The sequence below is a fragment of the Oncorhynchus masou genome, unplaced genomic scaffold (assembly GCF_036934945.1).
Source record: "Oncorhynchus masou masou isolate Uvic2021 unplaced genomic scaffold, UVic_Omas_1.1 unplaced_scaffold_3680, whole genome shotgun sequence".
NCBI lineage: Eukaryota > Metazoa > Chordata > Actinopteri > Salmoniformes > Salmonidae > Oncorhynchus > Oncorhynchus masou.
The window spans coordinates 27,084-35,619 of record NW_027010082.1 but is presented as its reverse complement, the minus strand read 5'-3'; the positions used below and the strand labels follow the sequence as shown (position 1 = coordinate 35,619).

Sequence of the window (8,536 nt, the reverse complement as noted above, 5' to 3'; positions counted from 1 at the left end):
TCCCCTCTAATCAGGGCCTGATTTAGACCTGGGACACCAGTCATTGTTCCCCTCTAATCAGGGCCTGCTTTAGACCTGGGACACCAGTCATTCTTCCCCTCTAATCAGGGCCTGGTTTAGACCTGGGACACCAGGTGGGTGATTCCCCTCTAATCAGGGCCTGATTTAGACCTGGGACACCAGGAGGGTCATTCCCCAATCAGGGCTTGATATAGACTGGGACACCAGGTGGGCGATTCCCTCTAATCAGGGCCTGATTTAGACCTGGGACACCAGGTGGGTGATTCCCCTCTAATCAGGGCCTGATTTAGACCTGGGACACCAGGAGGGTGATTCCCCTCTAATCAGGGCCTGGTTTAGACCTGGGACACCAGTGATGTATTCCCCTCTAATCAGGGCCTGATTTAGACCTGGGACACCAGGTGGGTGATTCCCCTCTAATCAGGGCCTGATTTAGACCTGGGACACCAGGTGGGTGATTCCCCTCTAATCAGGGCCTGCTTTAGACCTGGGACACCAGTCATTCTTCCCCTCTAATCAGGGCCTGATTTAGACCTGGGACACCAGTCATTCTTCCCCTCTAATCAGGGCCTGATTTAGACCTGGGACACCAGGAGGGTGATTCCCCTCTAATCAGGGCCTGGTTTAGACCTGGGACACCAGGTGGGTGATTCCGATCTAATCAGGGCCTGATTTAGACCTGGGACACCAGGTGGGTGATTCCTCTCTAATCAGAGCCTGATTTAGACCTGGGACACCAGGTGGGTGATTCCCCTCTAATCAGGGCCTGATATAGACCTGGGACACCAGGTGGGTGATTCCCCTCTAATCAGGGACTGATTTAGACCTGGGACACCAGGTGGGTGATTCCCCTCTAATCAGGGCCTGATTTAGACCTGGGACACCAGGTGGGCGATTCCCCTCTAATCAGGGCCTGATTTAGACCTGGGACACCAGGTGGGTGATTCCCCTCTAATCAGGGCCTGATTTAGACCTGGGACACCAGGAGGGTGATTCCCCTCTAATCAGGGCCTGGTTTAGACCTGGGACACCAGGAGGGTGATTCCACTCTAATCAGGGCCTGGTTTAGACCTGGGACACCAGGAGTGTGATTCCACTCTAATCAGGGCCTGATTTAGACCTGGGACACCAGTCATTCAGTGAAACCAGCAGTAGGGTAAGAGATCAGACCGCATGGCATCACTCTAACCATCTACCTCTCTGTCTGGCCTGCCTTTCTGTCTTCCCCTGTCTGACTGTAGGTTCTCGGGGGTTCCGCCTCAGTAACCTAGGCAACAATACCAAGTTGGTGGATTGGATGCCTCAAAACGACCTGTTGGGTAAGAACCACTTCTCTACTTCATGTGCTCTGTCTTCCTTCCTCCCTTCTCCCTCTCTGTCTGTTGGGGTGAGGAGGGGGAGAGGAGAGGAATGGTGAGGAGGGGTGAGAAGGGGTGAGGTGAGGATGGGGAGAGGAGGGGTGAGGAGGGGGTGAGGAGAGGAGGGGTGATGAGGAGGGTGAGGAGAGTAGAGGAGGGGTGAGGAGGGTGAGGAGGGGTGAGGTGAGGAGGGGGAGAGGAGGGGTAAGGAGGGGGTGAGGAGAGGGAGGGGTGATGAGGAGAGGAGAGGAGGGGTGAGGAGAGTAGAGGAGGGTGAGGAGAGGAGAGGAGAGGGAGGGTGAGGAGGGGAGAGTAGAGGAGGGTGAGAGGAGGGGAGGGGAGAGGAGAGAGAGAGGAGAGAAGGGTGAGGAGGAGAGGAGAGGGAGGTGAGGAGGAGGAGAGGAGAGGAGTGAGGAGGGTGAGGAGGAGAGGGGAGGAGGGTGAGGAGGAGAGGAGAGAGGAGGGTGAGGAGGAGAGGAGAGGAGGGTGAGGAGGAGAGGAGAGGAGAGGAGAATGACCTTGAGCTGTGAAATACATAACTCATTATATCATTAACAGTCAATGATTCACACACACCCGCACTCTCACACACACACACACACACACACACCCACACACACACACACACACACACACACACACACACACACACACACACACACCACACACACACAGCACTACAGCACTCACACGCACTCACACGCATACTACACACACACACACACACACACACACACACACACACACACACACACACACACACACACACACACACACACACTGTTAGACCAGGTCCTTAGGACAGCACTGCTGGGACAGGGTCAATAGGACAACACTGTTGGGACCAGGGTCCACTGGCCACTGTGGGACGGTCCTCTAGGACAACACTGTTAGGACCAGGGCCCCCTGAACACTGTTAGGACCAGGGTCCAGTAAGACAACACTGTTAGGACCAGGTCCATACAGCACTGTTAGGACCAGGGTCCAATAAGACAACACTGTTAGGACCAGGGTCCTATAGGACAACACTGTTAGGACCAGGGTCCATATACGACAACACTGTTAGGACCAGGGTCCTATAGGACAACACTGTTAGGACCAGGGTCCAATAAGACAACACTGTTAGGACCAGGGTCCTATAGCACAACACTGTTAGGACCAGGGTCCATAGGACAACACTGTTAGGACCAGGGTCCTATAGGACAACACTGTTAGGACCAGGGTCCTATAGGACAACACTGTTAGGACCAGGGTCCTATAGGACAACACTGTTAGGACCAGGGTCCAATAAGACAACACTGGTAGGACCAGGGTCCTATAGGACAACACTGTTAGGACCAGGGTCCTATAGGACAACACTGTTAGGACCAGGGTCCTATAGGACAACACTGTTAGGACCAGGGTCCAATAAGACAACACTGTTAGGACCAGGGTCCTCTAGGACAACACTGTTAGGACCAGGGTCCTATAGGACAGCACTGTTAGACCAGGGTCCTATAGGACAACACTGTTAGGACCAGGGTCCAATAAGACAACACTGTTAGGACCAGGGTCCTATAGGACAACACTGTTAGGACCAGGGTCCAATAAGACAACACTGTTAGGACCAGGGTCCTATAAGACAACACTGTTAGGACCAGGGTCCTATAGGACAACACTGTTAGGACCAGGGTCCTATAGGACAACACTGTTAGGACCAGGGTCCAATAAGACAACACTGTTAGGACCAGGGTCCTATAGGACAACACTGTTAGGACCAGGGTCCTATAGGACAACACTGTTAGGACCAGGGTCCTATAGGACAACACTGTTAGGACCAGGGTCCATATCACAACACTGTTAGGACCAGGGTCCTATAGGACAACACTGTTAGGACCAGGGTCCTATAGGACAACACTGTTAGGACCAGGGTCCTATAGGACAACACTGTTAGGACCAGGGTCCTATAGGACAACACTGTTAGGACCAGGGTCCAATAAGACAACACTGTTAGGACCAGGGTCCTCTAGGACAACACTGTTAGGACCAGGGTCCAATAAGACAACACTGTTAGGACCAGGGTCCTCTAGGACAACACTGTTAGGACCAGGGTCCAATAGGACAACACTGGTAGGACCAGGGTCCAATAGGACAACACTGTTAGGACCAGGGTCCTCTAGGACAACACTGTTAGGACCAGGGTCCTCTAGGACAACACTGTTAGTACCAGGGTCCTATAGGACAACACTGTTAGGACCAGGGTCCTATAGGACAACACTGTTAGGACCAGGGTCCTATAGGACAACACTGTTAGGACCAGGGTCCTATAGGACAACACTGTTAGGACCAGGGTCCTATAGGACAACACTGTTAGGACCAGGGTCCTTTAGGACAACACTGTTAGGACCAGGGTCCTATAGGACAACACTGTTAGGACCAGGGTCCATATCACAACACTGTTAGGACCAGGGTCCTATAGGACAACACTGTTAGGACCAGGGTCCTATAGGACAACACTGTTAGGACCAGGGTCCTATAGGACAACACTGTTAGGACCAGGGTCCTATAGGACAACACTGTTAGGACCAGGGTCCTATAGGACAACACTGTTAGGACCAGGGTCCTATAGGACAACACTGTTAGGACCAGGGTCCTATAGGACAACACTGTTAGGACCAGGGTCCTATAGGACAACACCATTAGGACCAGGGTCCTATAGGACAACACTGTTAGGACCAGGGTCCTATAGGACAACACTGTTAGGACCAGGGTCCATATCACAACACTGTTAGGACCAGGGTCCTATAGGACAACACTGTTAGGACCAGGGTCCTTTAAGACAACACTGTTAGGACCAGGGCCCTATAAGACAACACTGGTAGGACCAGGGTCCATTTAAGACAACACTGTTAGGACCAGGGTCCTTTAGGACAACACCATTAGGACCAGGGCCCTATAAGACAACACTGTTAGGACCAGGGTCCTATAGGACAACACTGTTAGGACCAGGGCCCTATAAGACAACACTGTTAGGACCAGGGTCCTATAGGACAACACTGTTAGGACCAGGGTCCAATAGGACAACACTGTTAGGACCAGGGTCCAATAAGACAACACTGTTAGGACCAGGGTCCAATAAGACAACACTGTTAGGACCAGGGTCCAATAAGACAACACTGTTAGGACCAGTGTCCATATCACTAACACTGTTAGGACCAGGGTCCATATCACAACACTGTCAGGACCAGGGTCCTATAGGACAACACTGTTAGGACCAGGGTCCTATAGGACAACACTGTTAGGACCAGGTTTATATAGGACAACACTGTTAGGACCAGGGTCCTATAGGACAACACTGTTAGGACCAGGGTCCAATAGGACAACACTGTCAGGACCAGGGTCCTGTAGGACAACACTGTTAGGACCAGGGTCCTCTAGGACAGCACTGTTAGGACCAGGGTCTATAGGACAACACTGTTAGGACCAGGGTCCTATAGGATTTTTACTGTTAGGACCAAGGTCCTTTAGGAGAACACTTTCTCCCTCTAGCTGGAACAATAGTCTGCAACACAGGCATGTTTAGTTCCCGACCAACAACACACACCTAACCCCTCCTCCCTCTCTCCTCCATCTGTCCTCTCTCCTTTCTCCCTCTCCCACATCTCTCTCTGTCTCTCTCATCCTTGTCTCTCTCTCTCCTCTCTCTCCTCCCTCTCTCCTTTCTCCCTAGTCTCTCCTCTCTTCTCCCTCTCTCTCCGTTCTCCCTCTCCCTCTCTATATCTCTCTACTCCCTCTCTCTCATCCTTGTCTCTTTCTCTCTCCCTCTCTCCTACCTCTCTCTCTCTTTCTCTCTTTCTCTCTCTCTCTCTCTCTCTCTCTCATCCTCTCGCTCTCTCTCTCTCTTTCATTCTTGTCTCTTCTCTCTCCTTTCCTGTATCTTTCTCTCTCCTCCTCTCTCTCTCCTCTCTATCCTCATCCTCGTCTCTCTCTCTCTCTCTCTCTCTGTCATCTCTGTCATCCTTGTCTTATCTCTCCTCCCTTTCTCTCCTCTCCCTTTCTCTCTCGCTCTCTCTCCTCCCTCTCTCTCATCCTTCTCTCTTCTCTCTCTCTCTCTCTCATCCTTCTCTCTTTTCTCTCTCTCTCTCTCCCCTCCCTCTCTCTCCTCCCTTTCTCTCTCGCTCTCTCTCCCTCTCTCTCATCCTTCTCTTTTCTCTCTCTCTCTCTCTCTCTCATCCTTCTCTTTCTCTCTCTCTCTCTCCCCTCCCTCTCTCTCCTCCCTTTCTCTCTCGCTCTCTCTCTCTCTCATCCTTCTCCCTCCCTCTCTCTCATCCTTCCCTTTCTCTCTCTCTCTCTCTCCCCCTCCCTCTCTCTCTCCCTCTCTCTCATCCTTGTCTCTTCTCTCTCTTCTCCTCCTCTCTCTCATCCTTCTCTTTCTCTCTCTCTCTCTCTCCCTCTCTCTCCTCCCTCTCTCATCCTTGTCTCTCTCTCTCATCCTCGTCTCTTCTCTCTCTCCTTTCTCTCTCTCTCCTCCCTTCTCTCTCGTCTCTCTCTCTCTCTCTCTCATCCTTCTCTCTCTCCTCCTCTCTCTCTCTCTCTCTCTCTCTCTCTCTCTCGCCTCTCTCTCATCCTTCTCTCTCATCCTCTCTCTCTCTCTCATCCTTCTCTCTCTCTCTCATCCTCTCTTCTCTCTCTCTCCTCTCTCTCTCTCTCCCCTCCCTCTCTCTCCTCCCTTTCTCTCATCCTTGTCTATACTCTGTCCTTCATGTCTCTCCAGGCCATGCCAGAACAGTAGCGTTCCTGTCCCACGGTGGTCTGAACAGTATCTATGAAGCGATGTACCACGGTGTGCCTGTCGTGGGCCTACCTCTGTTTGGGGACCACTACGACACTATGACCCGGGTGGAGGCTAAGGGGATGGGCATCATGGTTCACTGGAAGAGTATGACAGAGGAGGAGCTGTACCAGGCACTGGCCACTGTTATCAACAATAACAAGTACATGAACACACACACACACACACACACCGTGTGGTACTGCAACACACTCAGTTCAGTTCTCACTACTGCCATCTGGTGTCTCAGTGTGGTACTGCATCACACTCAGTTCAGTTCTGGCTCACTACTGACATCTGGTCACTACTGTCTCAGTTCCAGTTCTGGCTCACTACTGACATCTGTGTGGTACTGCACCACACTCCAGTTCAGTTCTGGTGTCACTACTGCTATCTGGTGTCTAAGTGTGGTCACTACTGCCATCTGGTGTCTCAGTGTGGTACTGATCACACTCAGTTCAGTTCTGGCTCACTACTGACATCTGGTGTCTCACACTCAGTTCTCTGGCTCACTACTGACATCTGGTGTTCTGTGGTACTGCACACACTCAGTTCAGTTCTGGTGTCACTACTGCTATCTGGCGTCTGTGTGGTCACTGTGGTGTCTCAGTGTGGTACTGCAACACACTCACTGCACTGAATGCAATTTACATCAACACACACACTCACTCTGTTTTTAACTGTGTGTGTGTGTGTGTGTGTGTGTGTGTGTGTGTGTGTGTGTGTGTGTGTGTGTGTGTGTGTGTGTGTGTGTGTGTGTGTGTGTGTGTGTGTGTTCTAGGTATCGTCAGCGTGCCCAGGTGCTCTCTTCCATCCATAAGGACCAACCAGGTCACCCCGGTGACAAGAGCTGTCTATTGGATAAACCATATCCTCCGTCACCATGGCGCCAACCACTTACGATCCTCTGTCTACACTGTCCCCACCTACCAGTACTTCCTATTGGACGTTGTGCTGGTCGTAGGGGGCGGGGGCTGGCCCTGATTGGCTACCTGTTTTGCAGGATAGCAGCGCTACTAAGGTCAAGGTTAAGGTTCAGGAGCGGGGGGGAGAGGTGACCCACGGTGACGGCAACGACAAGGCAAACGGACATTGCCATAGCAACGGAGCGGTCGCTAATGGGAAGCACAAACGTAACGGAGCGCCGGTGAAGAACGACAAGAAGCAGAAGTAAAGGGGGCGGAGACTCTGTTCTGGGGTCAGAGGTCGGAGAGGAAGCTGATCCTACTGTAGAGATTTAGGGTTTAAGGGGAGAACAGAACACTCCTCGTTCTGGGAGACTGCAGAAAGACAGGATGAGATGTGTGCGTGTGTGTGTGTTTGTGTGTGGTTCGTTTCGTGGGGAGGGAGGAGGGTTTACAACCAATGCTTACAAAACAACAACAATCACCAAGGAGCTGAAAGTCCAAAGTCCCCTCCTCTCCCTCCTCTCTTCTTCCTCTCTCCTCTCTCTCTCCTCCTCTCTCTCTCTCTCTCTCTCTCTCTCCCCCTCTCTCCTCTCCCCCCTCCCCCTCCTCTCCTCTCTTCTCTCCCCTCTCTCCTCCTCTCTCTCTCCCCTCTCTCCCTCTCCCCTCTCCTCTCCTCTCTCCTCTCCCTCTCTCTCCCCTCTCCCCTCTCCCCCTCCCTCTCTTTCTTCCTCTCTGTCTCCCCTCCTTCCTCTCCTCCCCCTCTCTCCCTCCCCCTCTCCCCCTCTCTCCTCTCCCTCCCCCTCTCTCCTCTCCTCTCTCTCTCTCCCTCTCTCCTCTCCTCTCTTTTTCTCTATCTGTCTCTCTCTCTCCCTCTCTCTCTCTCCTCCTCTCTTTTTCCTCTCTGTCTCCCTCCTCCCTCTCTGCTCTCCTCCTCTTTCTCTCTGTCTCTCTCTCTCTCCTCCTCCTCTCTCTCTCTCCCCTCTCCCTCTCCCTTCTCTCTCTCCCCCTCTCCTCTCTCCTCCCCTCTCTCCCCCTCCTCTCTCCTCCCCCCCTCTCCCTCCCTCCTCTCTTTCTTCTCTCTGTCTCCCCCTTCTTCCTCTCCCCCTCCCCCCCCCTCCTCCTCTCCCTCCTCTCCTCTCTCGTCTCATCTCTGGAATGGAAGGATGAAGAAGAGGGTCTCTGAACAACACCAACTATGTTAAACTATGTGTTTTTGAAGGAGTTTTTGAAGGAGAATCGCTGCTCACCAAGCGACTGTGGTTAAACATGTATTTATTATGTATAACAACAACACGCTAAGCCATTCTTTAATCAGATTATATTTTATTTATTTTATTTCACTCATCAATCAGTTAAACTGCAGTGTACAGTACATCCTAACAGGGTTTGAACGATACCAGATGTTATGTTGGTAAGATATACAGTATAATTAGATATAA

General features: G+C 51.9%; 1 long non-coding RNA gene across 1 annotated transcript; it reads left to right on the top strand.

The window, feature by feature from the left end:
• The first annotated feature begins 1,281 nt into the window (after positions 1-1,281).
• LOC135534624 (uncharacterized) lies at positions 1,282-7,027 on the top strand. Its single transcript, XR_010454714.1, has 3 exons — positions 1,282-1,340; positions 6,133-6,352; positions 6,971-7,027. It is a non-coding gene; the product is annotated as an uncharacterized LOC135534624 (long non-coding RNA).
• Positions 7,028-8,536: the final 1,509 nt, after the last annotated feature.